General features: G+C 39.1%; 1 protein-coding gene across 1 annotated transcript in view; it reads right to left on the bottom strand.

The window, feature by feature from the left end:
* DOK6 (docking protein 6) overlaps positions 1-18589 on the bottom strand; it is a 371728-nt gene that overhangs the window by 26056 nt on the left and 327083 nt on the right. The window lies entirely within an intron of this gene.

The raw sequence follows: 18589 nt of genomic DNA, 5'->3' as shown, positions 1-18589 counted from the left end.
CAAGACATAAAGGTTTGCTGAACGGCTATACCAGCTGTATAACGGGTTTCATGAAATAAGAAATGAGGGTGGCTCAGCTGGTTGCATGTCTGACTCCTGATTTTGGCTCAGGTCCTGATTGCAGGGTCATGGGATCGAGCCCCACGTCAGGCTGTGCACTCAGTGTGGAACCTGCTTAAGATTTTCTCTCTCTGTGCCTCTGCTCCTCTACCCTGCTCACTTGCACTCTAGTTCTCTCAAAAAAAAAAAAAAATCAATGGATTGGACCCTATAATCACTGAAGTAAAACCTACTGTGCAAAAACAGTTAAAATGTAACACCTTTAAATTTAATTTGAACATCCTTTGGTGTTTATCGAAGTTGTGAGTCTACTTACTGCTTCCTGGGCAAAAAGGAAGGTGTGAGAATTCTGCTGTCTGTGAATAAAGCACTGAATGCAGAATGTTTTCCCTTTGGGGTTTTCTTTATGTTCCTACTGGTCGCCATTGCTGTAACTTTTGCTCAGATACCATCCTGCGGTCTCGCTGATGGACTCTGTGTACCTCTGGCCTTCTTGTCTCCTGCTGTGTCTTATTCGTGCAGCAGTCAGTGGTCAGGGACCGTTCCCACACCAGCAGCTCCGAAACAGACCTCCTCGAGAGTTGACGATTCTAAGAGTACAGGGTCTGCACGTAGACTGATCTGGCTTTCAATCCTATTCGTCTTTAACTGGCAGTCATTTGAGGGCCCCAGGGTGTGCATTTTTCAAACAGAGATAATAACAGTTATGTCAGGGCTTAGGCTAAATAGAAAGTATTTTACAAAGGGTAACACAGGGGATGTCTAGGTGGCTCCGGTGGCTCTTGGTTTCAGCTCAGGTCATGATCTCATGGTTCGTGAGTTCAAGCCCCGCGTAGGGCTCACACTGAAAGTTCGGGGTCTGCGTGGGATTTTCTCTCTCCCTCTCCCTGCCCCTCCCTCGCTCTCTCACTATCAAAATAAATATATAAACTTTAAAAGAAATTTCAACAAAGGGTAACACATGTAGAGTTCTTTGCATGATACTTCCTCCTGTAAATATCCCACACATATAATTGCTTGTGTTTATTACTACAGAGGAAGATGTCCCGACATAACAAATCTCCAACCTTTCTGGTCACAAACCATAATCCATCCACTGCAAATCTGCTTTAAGGCTGTGTAGTAAATTCACTCATTTGCTCATGGGGATAATTTATAATGATATGTGTGGTCACAACTTTCATTGTGCACAGTTCCTATTTTTTGGGAGAGGAACATATCGCCCATGAGATATAAAGGGTAAATTCTATTGGCAGAGAGATGTATAAGAGAAGCTGCTGTCATTTGATGTCCGTACATCAGACTGGAAAGGGGCCTGGCCATGCCATATGCCTTTGGTGTCTGGAATTTGATTCTCCAATGATACAAGTAAGCAACAGTGGGTTTGGGGAACATCTCCTCATGGGTTTAGGAGCTTGTTTTATGGATTTCAAAAATCACTAAATAGAGGATGAATTAAGATGTTTGATCTGTTTCAAAAACTGGTATTACAATCAATATATTCGGCTCTGCTCTTTTTCTCTTCTGAAGTCATAGTGTTTTATTTTTGGATAGAAACGAGTATAATCACATCCATAGAAACGAGTATTTCTCATATATCCTAGGGGACATAAAATGTAGGCTAGAAAATACAATTGGGTAAGCTTTTGGCTGTGAGGATTATATTTAGTCAACAAAATAGATAATAAGACCAAAATAAAATTTTAACCAAATGCCGAAAAGTCTTAAATTACATATATATCTATACGTGTGTGTGTATATCTGTCTGTCTGTCTAGGTAGAAAGACTCAACCCTATGAAATTTCAGGTTTTAGGTCACTAACTATAAAATATCAGAAGTTTCAGAGTTCGACCTAACTACACACATACAGAAGAAAAGTGTGATTATTATAAGATTTTGTCACCTGTCACTTTATTTGCTTTTATTTTTGTCTTTAAAGTTTATGTATTTATTTTGAGAGACAGGGAGAGCAAGCGGGGGAGGAGGGCAGGTAGGGGAGAGAGAACCCCAGGCAGGCTCCGAGCTGTGAGCACAGAGTCCGATGTGGCGCTCGAACCCACAAACTGCCAGATCGTGACCTGAGCTGAAACCGGGAGTGGGATGCTTAACCGACTGAGCCACCAGCGCCCCCGTTTGCTCTTATTTCAATGATGTATTCTTGCCACTGTATTCTTGTGTCCAAGCATGACCTTAGTAGAAAGACAGTCGCAGCACCAATCACATGAACACTACGCATGTCAGACCTTATTCCTAGCCCCAGTTCACGGCTTCAAGGCCAATTTTAGCACTTGCCTCTATCATATATTACCGTGCGTTTGAAAATCTAAATCTTTTGCTTTGAGGAGTTTCAGCTGGTAGAAGGAATGCATGCTTGTGGTCACAGGGGGACAACACAGCATGGGGGCGAATAAAAGCCAGGCTTGTCCCCTCTCCCTGCCCCCTTCCTTCAAGCCAAGGCCGAGGCATCTCTGTATTTCTGTGTGGTTTCCCGTCAGGGCACCGGATCTCACGTGCTGACCGTGTGCTGATGGGTGGCCTCCCTCCCTCCCTTCTGCCTTTATTTTCTGGTTGTCTTGCTGTCCCAGGTGCCGGGACGCCCGTGGTCTGCTGCAGAGCGAGGTCTGTCCAGGTGGCCAAGGGAGCAGGGCGGGCCAGCTCACTTCCCCCTTTCATTCTTGTGGCGTCACACTTGACTACGGTGTTTGCAGAAGCGTGACTAGATGAGAGGAATCCCACTCCCCATCCCCATGTTACCTTTTTTTCCCCCGAATCGGGCCACTCTATCTCTGGCCTTCCTGTCCGGCAGTTGTGTCTTCTCGTCACTCACGAAACTGGACAAAATCAGGCTGAGCTGCTTGGAATTCAGTCATTCATCAGAATCACCCAAAGGACTTCCTAAACACTGACTCCTGGGCTCCACCCCTAGAATTTCTCAGTCAGTAGGTCGGGGGGCTGGGAGGATGCCCAAGAATTTGTATTTCTAACAGTTTCCCCGGTGATGCTGGTGTTGCTACTTGGGGACCACACTTTAGGTCTACGTAATTTCTAAGTTTCCTTAGGTTTTGACCATTTGTGATTGGGAACAGCAATCATGGTCACGGTCAGTAAACTGCCAATAAAACTATGTAGTTTGGCACTTAAAATTTTTTTAATGTTTATATTTATTTTTGGGACAGAGAGAGACAGAGCATGAGCGGGGGGTGCAGAGAGAGAGAGGGAGACACAGAACCAGAAGCAGGCACCAGGCTCTGAGCTGTCGGCACAGAGCCCGATGCGGGGCTCGAACCCATGAACCGTGAGATCATGACCTGAGCCGAAGTCGGACGCGCAACCGACTGAGCCCCCCAGGAGCCCCCGTTTGGCACTTTTGACAATGACTAAGGTGGAGGATGTTCATACTATATCCATCAGCATTCTGAGCAGCCTGCCGGGAGCTTGATGTGACTCCAATGTTGGTTCTATTTTCCATTTAAGTATATGCTGAACTTGAATGGCTAGTGTTTACATTTTAGAAATTGGTAGAGACATAAAAGCCAATTCGCATGCAATCCGATTCCTGAGTGAGCTTGTCATTCAACAAAATAATGTTATATAATAGCCTGCCTAGTGATGTGAGTCTCCAATTACCTACCCTGCCTTGTAAAATATTGATCCTTAAGGTTGAGGATAATGGGACTACAGTGATTGATAAATAGGATTTACACTGTAATTCTGGATCTCAGAGAATTCAACCAAAAAGGAATTTATTTGGGCTATGACGCCTGTTTCTAGTCAGGGCATCAGGCGCAAAATTTATGTTTCTTATCTATCATTCTGCTAGGTTCATGGGTTCTGAGGGAAATAATCCTATTTTCGTGCTTAATAAATACGGGGTAAGCTCATTAATTACACTGAGATTAATGTGGCATTTAGCGCAGATACGAAAAAGTGCACTGCATTGAGTATTTGACCTTTTACATTATTAAAACTTAAAATTGGCTAAAATTTAACATGCAGAACAAATCCAGAAATAGAATTAGCATGCGTCTGAAAGTTTTTATATTTTATTCTGCTGCCTTCCAATAAGAACTTAACGGCAGCAAAATCATCTAAGAAAATACAAATAAAACTAATTTTTAAAAACTGTATGGATACCGTTAAATGCATCCTTTATTACACTAATTATGATAGAACAAGTAATTCTCTTTGTCTGCAGCTCTACTAGGTTAGAGGAGTAAAGACAGACTAGATAAAAAGCACATTTAAATGAGATTATAGATTTCAGTTTAAAATTTTGAAATACGCCCAATACATCTTGAAGGAAAAGCAAAGAATAAAGTACAGAACCTAGTATTTCTTTTTAATGTGTACACACACACACACACACACACACACACACCATAGTTTCAAAAGCAAATAATTTGGGGCACCTGGGTGGCCTAGCCAGTTAAGCACCTGACTCTTGATTTTGGCTCAAGTCATGATCTCATGGTCCTGAGATCAAGCCCCTCGTGGGGCTCCGCACTGGGCATGGGGCTTGTTAGGGATTCTTTCTCTTTCCCTCTGCTCCTCCCCCACTCGCACACACACCCTCTCCCTCCCTCTCTCTCTCTCTCTCTCTCTCAAAAGCTAAATAAATATTTAAAAAACCTAAATAATTAATAATTAAGGAAAATTACTATGCAATCCTTTCTCTTTTTTTTTTCCTTTTTTTTTTTTTTAATTTTTTTTTTCAACGTTTATTTATTTTTGGGACAGAGAGAGACAGAGCATGAACGGGGGAGGGGCAGAGAGAGAGGGAGACACAGAGTCGGAAACAGGCTCCAGGCTCTGAGCCATCAGCCCAGAGCCCGACGCGGGGCTCGAACTCACGGACCGCGAGATCGTGACCTGGCTGAAGTCGGACGCTTAACCGACTGCGCCACCCAGGCGCCCCATCCTTTCTCTTAATAATAAAACGGAAAAGCCTATTTGAAAGGACAGGCACAGTTCAGGTTACTTTTCTTACTGGTTTCTTCATATATTGGTATCCTAAGTAGTTTCAATTAAGCCTGCACACCCTTAGTCAAAGCTTCAGGAAAACGCGTATTGCTTGCTAACTCACCATTCTCATACATTCTCATATATATGCTTTATGTTAAATCAGGATTTATTTGAGAACACCGTGGCCTACTTGGCATCTTTCTTTTGTTTCCCTACGTGTGTATGAGAGGTCTCTTAACGGTGCTATGGTTTTATGTAGTATTGAATTAAGCCTACTGAGCTGTAGAAAAAGGTGCAATCAAAATTATGGTACAACCTATTTTGCATGTGGTCCTGTGTATTTTTTTTAAACTTTTTTTAAATGTTTATTTATTGAGAGAGAGAGAGAGACAGAGTGTGAATGGGGGGAAGGGGGGCAGAGAGAGAGGGAGACACAGAATCCAAAGCAGGCTCCAGGCTCTGAGCTGTCAGCACAGAGCCCGATATGGGGCTCGAACTCATGAACCATGAGATCATGACCTGAGCCCAAGTTGGATGCTTAACCAACTGAGCCACCCAGGTGCCTCTGGCCATGTGTATTTTTAAAGGGGCTACATCTGTTTTATTTCGCATGGATTATGCCCTCAATATCATCTCTTGGATCATCACTTCTCATCCCTTGCTTCTTTCGTGGACACCTCTCAATGACTCTGAAGAGTACCTCCATACCGTTGTCGTCCTCTCTGCATCCTCTATAAAGGACAAACTGGTGACATGAAACCACCTGTGTAAGTGCTCGTGAACTTTTGTCCTCTGAGAAGAAAATACTTTCTTCGGTGATGAGTTTATAATCTCTCACCGGTATGTATACCCCTGTTAGATACACTCCAAGTACAGGAACTGCGTCTCCGCTTGTGCTGTACAAATTTTGACTTCTTGATAGCACTTCATCATAATAATCATGAAATGAGTGGGTTGCAAACTACTCTGCCCAGAGCCTCCATTTTGACAGTAAAAGGAAATTCAGCGCGGCTTGCTCCAGAGTGATTCCCTCGTTTCACCTTACTTTTGGAGAAGAAATTCATTGTGCCCTTATCCTGTTGTTAAACTTCTCCATTCTTTATTTTCATCCAACCCTGCAGTTACTCCCTTTGGTAGATACCACGCACCAGAGTCAAGGTTAGAGAAAATTTATGACCCATACGTAGCACCAATACCAACTGGTGAGCTGTGTTAATGTTTGAGATGGTAGAGTGTTACTGTGAACATGAAAAACCTTGGCTTGAGATTTCCTGGGGAACCTTAAGAAGTCGCTTTGCTTCTAGTTACAAGTTCTGAGGATGTAACATTACAGCATGGCGACCACAGTTACTATTGTACTCTGGAAAGTTGCTCAGAGTAGATCTTACCAAAAAATTGTGGTGTTTAATAGCAAGACAAACAAAACAAAACAAAAAACACAAATAAGAAACAGTCTAAATGTGTGACAATGGGAGTTGATTAGATCTGTTATGCTACAGACAAACTGCCTAAAACAGTATATATCGATTAAAAATGATTGTACAAGGATATTTATGATGTGGGAAATACTCATGACATATTGCTAAGGAAAGGCTGTTTAAAAAGGTAGTACGAAAGGTAGGATTCACTGAGGGGCATCTGGGTCGCTCAGTTGGTTAAGCATCCGACTTTGGCTCAGGTCACGATTTCGAGGTTCATGGGTTTAAGCCCCGCATCGGGCTCTGTGCTGGCAGCTCAGAGCCTGGAGTCTGCTTCGGATTCTGTGTCTCCTTCTCTCTCTGTCCCTCCCCTGCTCATGCTCTGTCTCTGTCTCTGTCTCAAAAATAAATAAAGTTAAAAAAAAAAAAAGGTAGGATTCACTGAGTAAAAAAAAAAAAAGTCAAAATAAACAAAACTAAACAAAAAGATTTGACATACCTTTATACCTAATTACCAACACAGTTATCTCTGGGAAATGAATTTAACATTTTTATTTTATTCTCATTTTTCATTTTATTCTTAGTGATCTTTTCTTTTTCCAAATTTCCTTCAATTCATATATTATTTTAACCAGAAGTATATGTCAATTTAAAATGTAGGTTGCTTGAATATTCTAATTATAATATTCTAATTATATAGTTCTTGGGTGATTTATAATATTCTAATTATACAGTTCAATCTATGCCAGATGCGGTTTATTGCTGAAGGAACCTTCCCCCTGCCCTTTTGTCCTTGTGGTAAGAATCCATGATGGGAATCTTTTGATCCCAAGGGAGTTAGGATTCTCCCTTACCCAAGAAGATAAATAATGATTAATCAAATCATAACAATTTCCTTTCTCTTTGCCACCTACTTATTTTTCCAGCCTCCCCTGCAGACAGGGATGTCCACATGTTAAAATTTCTGGCCCATGAAATAGAAGAAGTTTGCGTGGCAATTCTGGAAAGATTTCCTTCACTGTTTAAAAAATTAACAGGCCTCACCCTGAAAACATGTTTTCTCTGTTCTTCCTGCTGCATGTCTTGAAAGGGAACGTGACGCTCAGAGCTACAGCCGCCATGTCGTGAGCACGGGGTACAAGGATAGAGGTAGAAAGGAAACATGCCGAGGACAGTCGAACAGAGAGGTTTTTTTCCTCTTCTGGAGCCAAATCCTTTCTCCCTATTACAGGCATGCTGTGATTACATTTAAGGCTTGCCTGGATAGACCAGGGTAGTCTTACCCTCTCAAGATCCTTAACTTAGTCACACCTGCAACGTCCCTTTTGCCATGTAAGGTAACTCATTGACACATTCTGTAGATTTGCATGCAACAGAGACATTTCTGGGGAGCCACTCTTCAGCCTCTCACAACAGCCTTAGACAATTAAGTGAAAATAATACCTCTGCTAATCGAATCCATATTGTGTTCTGTGGACTATCCTAAAACAAGAGTGAGTGTTTAGGAGTTGTATCCTTACCTGATAAATACCATAAACATTCTCACTGGACAAATGCAGGCAACTAAGTACAGAGAAGTCAAAAATGTTACCTGATCTCGTAATGCGTGCATGTGGCAGAACAGTTATTTGATTCTAAGCAAAGCCCCTAATCTTCCTCTATGCCACAGGCCCCACCCACATTTTGGGACTGCAATTTCATGGGCTGCTGGGAGGGTATCATTGATCTAGATGCTTTCTGTATTCCAAGTTCTGAAGTGTGGTGTTCTTTGCAACTCCAGTATGGAAATATTTTGCCCAACGAGAAAAATTCCAAAGGCATGTCTGTTGTATCAATAAAACCATTAAAACAAACGTTTCAAAAGTCATCTATCATGTTCTTTGGAAAGAGTGTAGTGTAGGAAACAGTCACATATCCGACTACCAGCTTCAACATATATCACCACTGTCCAGAATGAACGAACTGTTTGGATGTTAAGTCCAAGGGGCCAGGTTAAGTAACAGACTCGTGATAACGGGCCACCGTAGAAAAAGAGGGCCCCTGTTTTCTCAGAGGCCATTTTCATAAATACATTTTAAAAACCCAGCATTCTGACACTGCCATGAACCTAAAATAGAAAATGTCTGAAGAAGACAAATGAACACATGATGCTTTCCCTCCAAATTATCAATTCCGACAAAATAAAGTAACAAAGCTTTTTGTGTTACAGCCAGCTTATAAGACATGTGTACAGATAAAGGACATTGGATGAGTCATGTTTAATAATAGCACTTAATATCTTTCCCAGAAACAATGAGCAATTTCTGAAGCATAAGTGATTTCTGAAAAGAGGAACACCGCAGAGGCGAAATAAATGCAGAAATGATTTAGTTTCTTTGTTATAAGCAATTTGCAAACATAACGTGTGAGAGCAGAAACTAAATGTAATATAGAATATATTTTAAAATCTCATTTAATGAGAAGCCGCTTGGTAAGTACTTCAAGAAAAATGTGAAAATGCTTTGAAATGAAAGAAATTCGTAGATTAGGGGCTTTAGATATCATTTACTGCTTCAGTGCCAGAGAAAGGGAAAGCCAAATCGAATGGCTCCAACTTTTGTGTGTTTATAGCACGCACAGAAATAAAGAAAAACTAAAAATAGTCAAAATAACTCCATGAAGATAAGCTGCAGTGAAAACGTTTCCTTCCTGCTGATTTCAATTTGATGCCTTAAAATTGTATGCACTGGGAACGGACTCCCGCCCCTTGAAAGACAGCTATTATAATTACTTTTATTTGCTTTTATATTAAAGTCAAATGGCTTGGAGAATCACGTTGTGCGGTTTAGAGGGTTTCCCAGCTGATGGCAGCTGAGCCTGGGAGCACTGAAGTGTGTGATAGGAGGCTTGGTCGTTAAGGGCGCCACAGAAATGATGGACATTCAGGATAGAGCCACACCTCAGATTTATGATGCTGTACCTCCCACAGATGACTGAAGCAGCCCGATTATTCAAGACATTGATTCCGCACGATAAAACCATTCCATTTAAATCTCATGGCCAAAGCTTGTTGCTAGTTTTACTTGGGCAGCTTATGGACTTGTGGGGGACACTTCCTGATCTTGGATGCCAGTGAGGAGAATATCGGACATATTGAAGCAACGCTCAAGAAGTATGTGTTCTCTCTTTTTCTATGGAGGTTGATGGAGAAACACTTTGTGCCTTCTTTTGCTTTTTTTCCAGAATGGACACTTTCAGTGATTTCAGAAAGAGAAGTGCTTTTCAAAGCCCATTCATTGCCTTTTGGGTCATAGGTCAAGTCAGAGTTAATGACTTCATTTATTTACAAAGCAAGGCTAGGTGTTCTCAGATTTAAGATATGCAATCTTCTTTCTCAGCTAGTTTTCAGAATATCGCTACTGGCAAAAACAAAAACAAAAACAATTCAAAAAAAAGTAAGTATTTCTAATTTCGTGACAACCGAATGGATTGTGGGAAAAAAATAGAAAAGTGCATAAATGTCAAGTGAAGGAGGGTTTCTGTTTAGTTCACAACTCCAATCAATATCAATCTTGCTTACAGGTCAGTATATAATAGTAATAATTATTGTAACTATGTACTTGGGTTCATGATTTTGTTTTTTAAAGTAGGCTCCACACTCAGCATAGAGTCCAACACAAGGCTTGAACTCACAACCCTGAGATCAAGACCTGAGCTGAGATCAAGAGTCAGATGCTTAACTGACTGAGCCACTCCTGCATCCCAGTGGGGTTCATGATTTTTAACATCATATTCAGTGTATAAGCCAATGACTTGCTAAAAAGGTGCTTCATTCTATTTTGCACATTAGAGAACAGAGACAATTAGTAGTTAAGTTTTCTGTCCATGACTGCATAGCTACTATTCCAACGAAGGTGGTCTGGCCTCAAAACTCATGCTCTCACCTCGTTAGCTATCAACCGTAGCAACAGGAAGGGGTAGAAGCTAAATAATAAAGAGCCTAAACATTTAGAAATGACAATAAGCAGAAATTTTCTGTCAAACTGCATATTAATAATATCAATGAAGTAACATATGATAGTATTGTTTTGATTTATCGAAGAGATTCCAAAATTATACAAAACAGAAAACAAAAATTTTCCTGTCTCACAAAATCTGTAAGATCAACTTCCGGCATTTTAGACAACCTGAATTTTCACAGAGATTTGAAAACATAATCTCATGTGCAAAAGCTATCTATATAAATAATACAGCTATTTTTTCACAAAGAGCTAATTTTAACTCTCATTTAGTTGTTTTTCTACAAGTAACTACATTTGCTACTCATGACCAGTCATTATGTTACAGTCTTTCTGATCATTATAATTGTCTAAATCTTGTCTAATAGGTTCCTTAGTAAAAGCTTACAAAAACAATATTCCCCGATTTTTTAACATGTGTGTGCCATTTACAAGTGAATGTCAACTTTTCTGGGTATAAAAATTTAGTTTATAATTTATTACTTTGAGTATCTTAACGATGTTAATTCATTTTTTTCTAAAATAAGATATTGCTGTCTAAAGTCAAATAATCTAATTCTTTTTCACATAACAATGATTTTACAAGCAAGTCATATGCTTTTTTTTTCCTGTCTAGAAATCCAAAGGATTTTTTCTTTTTATTTTAAGTTTAGTAATTTTAATAGAACATGGTATTGTGGGTTGATTTTTCTTTATTATTTCAAATTTAATTTCAAACAAATAAAATAAAAATTATTATTACTATTTCAAAATATTTGTTTCAATTTTTGGAGTCTGACCAGATAAAAAATAACATACAGTGTCTGGTTGTAGTTGCAGAATTCCGAGAACAAGTTAAACGTTTAGATTTTGTGATGACAGAGATCAGGAAGTTATTGTCTGGGGGTGGTGAAATTTGACTGGAAAGATACACAAGTGAGTCTTATGAGGTGATGGGGATGTCCTGTATCTTGTTTTAGGTGGTGGTTATTTGAGTGTAATCTCAAACCTTAAAGATCTTAACATACAACCTAGGCATTTTATTGTACATAAATTATAACTCAATAAGAAATAAATTGTATGGGAAAACAAACACAAATTAAAAAGTCAATCAATTTGTTTTATTACATGAATCTATCTAACACTTCAGAGTATAAACTGTGCTGAAAATCTAAGTCAAGAATCATCATATTTAAAAAGGAAAATTTCATGGGGGCAACAACGGCCTTATTCTATTTCACTACTGTCTGTTTTAAAAAATATTTGACGAAAGAATTAACAGAAAGAAGAAATGAATATGAGATCATGAGGAGACAGTGAGGAAGTAAAAAGATACTCCACCCTCACTACGAGAGAATAAACTGTATGTAATATTATTTGTAACAAAACTAGAAAACAGTGTGACATACAAAAAGAAAGAAATATTATAGTAGTCCAAAAAAGAAATAACCTCCAGCTGGGGAACTGCGGATACAAATAGTCTTACTAGAAGAAGTAAGGACCTCATTTATAGAGATCTGCACTGACAATTAACTCTAGTTCACTGTGGGGAATGTCAATTGGTGCAGCCACTATGGTAAACGGCATGGAAATTCCCCCCAAAGTTAAAAATAAAACTATCATAGGATTCTGCAATTCTACTTCTGAGTATTTATCTGAAGGAAACAAAACCCCTAACTCCAAAAGATAACTGCATCCCCATGTCTATCACCATATTATTCGGAATAGCTAAGACATGGTGGCAACCTAAGTGTCCAGTGATAGATGAATAAAGAAGAGGTGAGATATATATATATATACATATATATATATATATATATATACACACACACACAATGGAATATTATCCAGCCATCAAAAGAAAGAAATCTTGCCATTTGCAACAGCATGGATGGACCTTGAGGGTATGACGCTAAGGGACATAAGTGATACAGAGAAAGACAAATACCATATGGTCTCACTGATATGTGGAATCTAATGTTAAAAACTGAATACGAGCACTGGGTGTTGTATGTAAGCCAATTTGACAGTAAATCGTAATAAGAAAAATAAAAACTGAATACACACATATAAAGAACAAATTGGTGGTGGAAGGTGGGGCAAAATGTCTGAAGGTGCTCAAAACATACCAAATTCCAGTTCTAAATAAATGAGCTGTGGGACATAATGCACGGCATGGTGACTACAGTTAATAATACTGTATTATATATTTGAAAGTTGCTGGAGGGTAGCTCTTAAAGGTTCTCATCACAAGAAAACACAAATTTGTACCTATGTGTGGTTATGGATGTTAACTAGACTTATTTTGGTGATCATTGTACAGTATATATAACTATCACCTGAAACAAATATTATATGTCAACTGTATCTCAATAAACAAACCAAAAAGTTTATTCATTATATTCTTTTAAAGATGAGTATATTTAAAAAGTTGAGTTATTTTTTCCTCTAGAACTGGCAAACTAGAAGATTCCTACCTCTTTTTGTTTGCCTTAATGTATAATGTATAATTTTAAAGGGCAATATCATTTCAAGATATTAACATCCTGAAAATACATTTTGACAACTTCACAGTTTCCTGAATGAAAATTAGAAAGCTACATTTAAGAGGAAACTCAGTAAATGAGACATAGCTGATATTAAATGTGGTAGTTTACAGATAAATGGAACAAAAACATAAAACAAGCGATGATACATATTTTCCAATTTATCTGTTTTATTTTTTTCACATTTGATATGGGGTCAGTGGGTAACATTAGCTGACTATAGTGAGGTGGAATTTCGTTCTCATAAAAAGGATACAACTCTTTTCTCAAAGAATCTTAGAAGAATTATACCAGAGCAATGCTGATAGTTAATTTTTAAATCATGTGTCTTCTTCCTCTACATTGCTGAGAAGACCTGTTGCTTGGGGTAGGTTTTGTGCCGGTATAAATCATTCGTTTCTAACTCTTTTCTGACGAACACAAGCAATTATGCCTATCAGGAGGTAAATTAAGAATTGGAAATAATAGACTAATCTTTATGAAATGACCGAATCAACAGGTGCAATTTCCATAGCCCAGGTGAGTCAGGTCATCGCTAAGAAGAGTGGTTTCCAAGAATTTTACTAAAAAAATCCACAGGGACTCCATGATGCTTTTAATCTAAACTACTCTCTGCTCAGGATATCACCCTCAGGAAGAGTCCTGCAACCTCAAGCAGCTTAATATTCTAGGTTGCTGAAAAACAGGGTAATGAGAATAACAAGCCACTGTGACTCTGTCTTGTAGCTGGCTTGGCAGCCTGGGGTTCCGGAGGTGTCTCCCTTCTCTGGAATAGTGGTTAGTCCTTAATTTGACATGGACACTTTCTAAATTCATTCATGATAGGGAATTTCCACAAGTTGCCAGGGATTTTAATCCTCCTATAAACTTTATTTCAGGAGCAAGACTGGTGTCTTTTGAAATTGATTTCTGTCATGTGTTGGGCAGAGCATACTCTACGTTGAGGGACGTGTGTGTTGACGTTCGTCAGAGCCTCTCAGGCTGACAACGTTCCATCCAAGATGGTGCAGCCTTATGTTCTTAGAAGGCTCATATCCAGGTGAAAGCCAGACAGGAATTGTTGTCATTTTTGCCAGATCCATGTGTTAGACTTACACATCTTAAAAGAAATTAATTAGAATTGAGGGGGAAGGAGCGCACTCGGCAAATGTCATCACAGACAAATTCACAGCCACATTTTTTCCTTACATGCTGTAGCAGAATTTGGATTAGAGAAACCGTGAATGTGGATCCCAACACTCCTAGAAAGTCAGCCATGCTCCCTCGTGAGTTTCCAGGACCTTTCACTGCGATTCTTCCATGCCTCCTATCATCCTGTTCCCAGGATCCTCTCGAAGTGACAAGAGTTGTTGGGATTCATCTCTGCCTAATCCAGTAATTGGGACTCCGGCCACAGCCAGCTTTCCCTACACTGTCCGTTGCCCAGATAATTGCTGTGACATTTCATTTCTCTTCTCTCTGAAGGAAACACTCAGGCAGAAAGCTCGTTCTTCTAGAAAGTGCCCCAGGCCCTCAGTTACAGGATGGTTGTGGCTCACAGTTCGCCGGCTAGCTCCTTTCCCTACACGGTCCAAGCCAGCTTTCCACAGTTTGATTACTCAGTGAAAAAATGAGCTTGAGCAGATACATAGAGTTGTTTCTCTCTTCTTTCCCACTTGTTAGGAGGTGGTTAAAAGTAGATAAACCTTCTCATTAAAGACCTTTACTTTGAGTGAAGCAAGACCTTCTATTTATCCTGCCTGCCAAATGGGTAAAATTCCCAAACGTGCTGTCATTGAGTGAATCCGTCTGTATAATGAACGAACTTCGTTATGCAGAAAATTTGGCACTTTGCCTAGCACACAGTCGGTGCTCTGTAAACATTTGTTAAATGAATACAAGCATTAGAGAATTGGACTCTTGTTCTCACATTAAGCAATCCCGTTCCGAGATTTTTGCCTTTATTTCCTCTTTCTCTGGCAATCGGGCAGGCTATCGTTCGTGTAGCACTACTAAATTTTGCAAAATGTTTGTACATTCTGTTTCATAGTTCAAAATAAATTCTTAGCTCTATAGAAATATCCTTATATCCTCTCGCACATGTTTTAGGAGACTGAAGAATTTCTACAACCATTGTAAAACATATTCTGAATGATGTACATTGAAGGGCTAAGATTTTTTAGGCTTAGATGAACTTGGCTATCATATGGTATGTATTTTACAAGAAAGATCTACAGTCCAGAGAGGGGAATCAACTTGTCCAAGGTTACAAAAGCAGTTAATGCCAGAACTGGAATGAAAACCCAGGTTTCTCGACACCTGGAATAATGCGCTTTAACACCATATCCATCAATATGATGAATGCAGCGAGGAAGAATAAAATGTTCTTCTAGTTATTTGGCATATCTATTCTGAAATTGAGAGTAGAAGTTTCAGTCCATAATGTATGACGTCACTACTTCTACTGCCAATAATCCTAAACCAGAGGGGCACTTCATTTAAAGAAATGGTAAGATTGGATTTTAGAGCTGAAAAATCACAATGATGATGAAACCATATTTTACTGGATTTGAAAATAGACATCCATTTCCATATAATGACTTTCTCTTTTGCCTAATGACATTGATGGGCACCTATGCTAGGGAGAGAGTGCTTACCCAGAGCACCACAAAAAATAGATACTTTTGCAGAAAGCAAGCTAAAATACACTTAGATATTTGATAGAACGATTTACAACTGAATAGTACTGGCCGCATTTGGCGGCCACTTGTAAATGAGACCCAGCTAATATGAAAAGTGGGTAGGATCCAAGTGACCTAGAGACTTTGATTATTTTCTTAATATGTCACACTAATTTTCTTGTTTTTCTATAATTTGTATCATTTTTTATTATTTCCTGAAGGATTATTTACCAAAATGATCAAGGACCAGCAAAACCCGGCTGACCAAGTAACGTGTAATTATAAGGCTCGGAAAACTGGGTGTTCTTACTCCTGATGGGGGAGATTCTCTTGCGTACCACGATCTGGCCCACAAAAGCAATGGAAGACAGCATTACTGCACATATTGCTACATGCAGACAACCAAGATCCAAATGTCCCTACAGTTTTTTAAAGGGATTTATTTATTTATTTATTTATTAAGATGTTTATTTATTTACTTTGAAAGGAGTGGGGGTGGAGCAGAAGAGAGGGAGAGAGAGAATCCCAAGCAGGCTTTGTGCTATTAGCACAGAGCCCTTGCAGGACTCGATCACAAGAACTGGGAGATCATGACTTGGGCAGAAATTTTTTAATTTTTTAATTAATTAATTTACTTTTTTTTTTTTTTTTTTTTTTGGGACAGAGAGAGACAGAGCATGAACGGGGGAGGGGCAGAGAGAGAGGGAGACACAGAATCGGAAACAGGCTCCAGGCTCTGAGCCATCAGCCCAGAGCCTGACGCGGGGCTCGAACTCACGGACTGCGAGATCGTGACCTGGCTGAAGTCGGACGCTCAACCGACTGCGCCACCCAGGCGCCCCAATTAATTTACTTTTGAATAGAGTATTTATTTATTTACTTTTAAATAGAGTGCTTTTTAAAATGTTTATTCATTTTGAGAGAGAGAAAGAGACTCAGTGTGAGTTGGGGGGGGGGGGGCAGAGAGACAGGGAAACACAGGATCCAAAGCAGGCTCCAGGCTCTGAGCTGTCAGCACAGAGAACCATGTGGAGCTCAAACCCACAAACCACAAGATAGGGACCTGAGCTGAAATTATAATTATAATGTGTTAATTAAAACATACTCACTTGGGGTGTAACCTGTAGTGTGTTCGACTCTGAGGACACCTGCCCATCTAGTAAATCCACCATTGTAACAAAAGAAAGTCAGTGCTGCTCCTTCAATAACTTGCATGTGAAGTCAGAGGAGATGAGGCGTGCCTTTGCATTTTAAAAATGGCGAGCCCCTCGGACTCATATTGTGGTTCTCCTGACGTGCCCACAGCTGTGTAGGGACCTTAGTGGCACAATATCTACTGGATATTCAACGTAAGAAGAGAAATGTTTCAAAATTTATTCTGCATGTGAAATTCAAACATGTCTTAACTGAAATGTGTGTGGTTAGCCACAGCTAGATTTGGAAAAAAAACTAGTTTTAATATATTTAATCCGGTTAAACGTGACTAGTAAATTGCTACAGGTTTTGTTAAAAGAGATATTGCAAAGTACGTTTGTGTAAAGTTTTCTTGAAATGTGATTTTTGGCAACTTTTCCAAAGCGTGTTCAGTTGCTTACCACTACAAGCACCACGATACCAAACAGATGAGCAGTTAAACGTTGTTATAAAAGGGTAACTTTGGGGGATTTAATATACAGCATTGTGGCTGTGGTTAAGAATAGTGTACTATATACTTGAAAGTTGTGAAGAGAATAGTCTGAAATGTTCTCACCACAAGAAAGAAAGGGTAATTGAGTGAGGTGATGGAGGCGGTAGCTAATGCTACAGTGGTAATCATTTCTCAGTGTACGTGTATCAGATCACCATGCACACCTTATAAGCACGTGCCCACTGTGCGTTACAAACACAATGTTATATCTCAATACAAAATTTTAAAAATAAAATAAGATGAAAACACGTGTACAGTTAAACTGATGGTTTCTTATCTAATATTGAGTTATTGTAAAATACACGTAATTTAGTTGTCTTCTTTTATTGAAGAATAATTGACATAAAATATTGTATTAATTTCAGGTGTACAACATAATGATTTGTTATTTATGTACATTATGAAGTGGTCACCGCAATAAGTCCAGTCACCATCTATCGCCAACCAAAGTTGTTATAATACTATTGACTACATTCCCTATGCTGCACAGTGTATCCTCATGCCTTATTTATTTTGTAACTGGAAGATTGTACCTCTTAATCCCTTTCGTCTATTTCATCCATCTCCCATCCCCTCCTCTTTGGCAATCATCAGTTTGTTCTCTGTATTTATGACTCTATTTCTGTTCATTTATTTTGTTTTTTAGAGTCGACATATCAGTGAGGTCATACAGTATTTGTCTTTGTGTGACTTATTTCACTTAGTATAGCACCCTTGTGGTCCACCTAGGTTGTCACAAATATCAAGATGTCACTCATTTTTATGGCTGAATAATACTCATACACACACACACACACACACACACACATATATCAGTGGACATTTAGGTTGCTTCCATATCGTGGCTATTTTAAATAATGCTGGAATGAACATAGGGGCACATGTATTTTTTCCAAATTAGTATTTTGTTTTCTTCAGATAAATACTTAGAAGTAGAATTGCTGGATCGTATGTATTTCTGTTTTTAAGTATTTGAGGAACCTCCATACTATTCTCCATCATGGCTGCACCAATTTACCGCTCCCATCAACAGTTTTTAAAAGTTCTCTTTTCTCCACATCCTTGCCCATACTTGTTATTTCTTGTCTTTTTGGTAGTAGCCATTTTGACAGGTGTGAGCTGATGTCTCATTGTGATCTTGATTTGCATTTCTCTAATGCTTAGTGATATAGAGCATTTTCATGTGATTTTGGCCATCCATATATATCTTTTGGAAAAATGTCTATTCAGGTCCTTTGCTCATTTTTAAATTGAGTTGTTTGTTTGCTTGTTCATTTA

The sequence above is a fragment of the Felis catus genome, chromosome D3 (genome assembly GCF_018350175.1).
Source record: "Felis catus isolate Fca126 chromosome D3, F.catus_Fca126_mat1.0, whole genome shotgun sequence".
NCBI lineage: Eukaryota > Metazoa > Chordata > Mammalia > Carnivora > Felidae > Felis > Felis catus.
The sequence above is the reverse complement of the archived record's forward strand: the minus strand, read 5'-3'. Positions and strand labels throughout refer to the sequence as shown.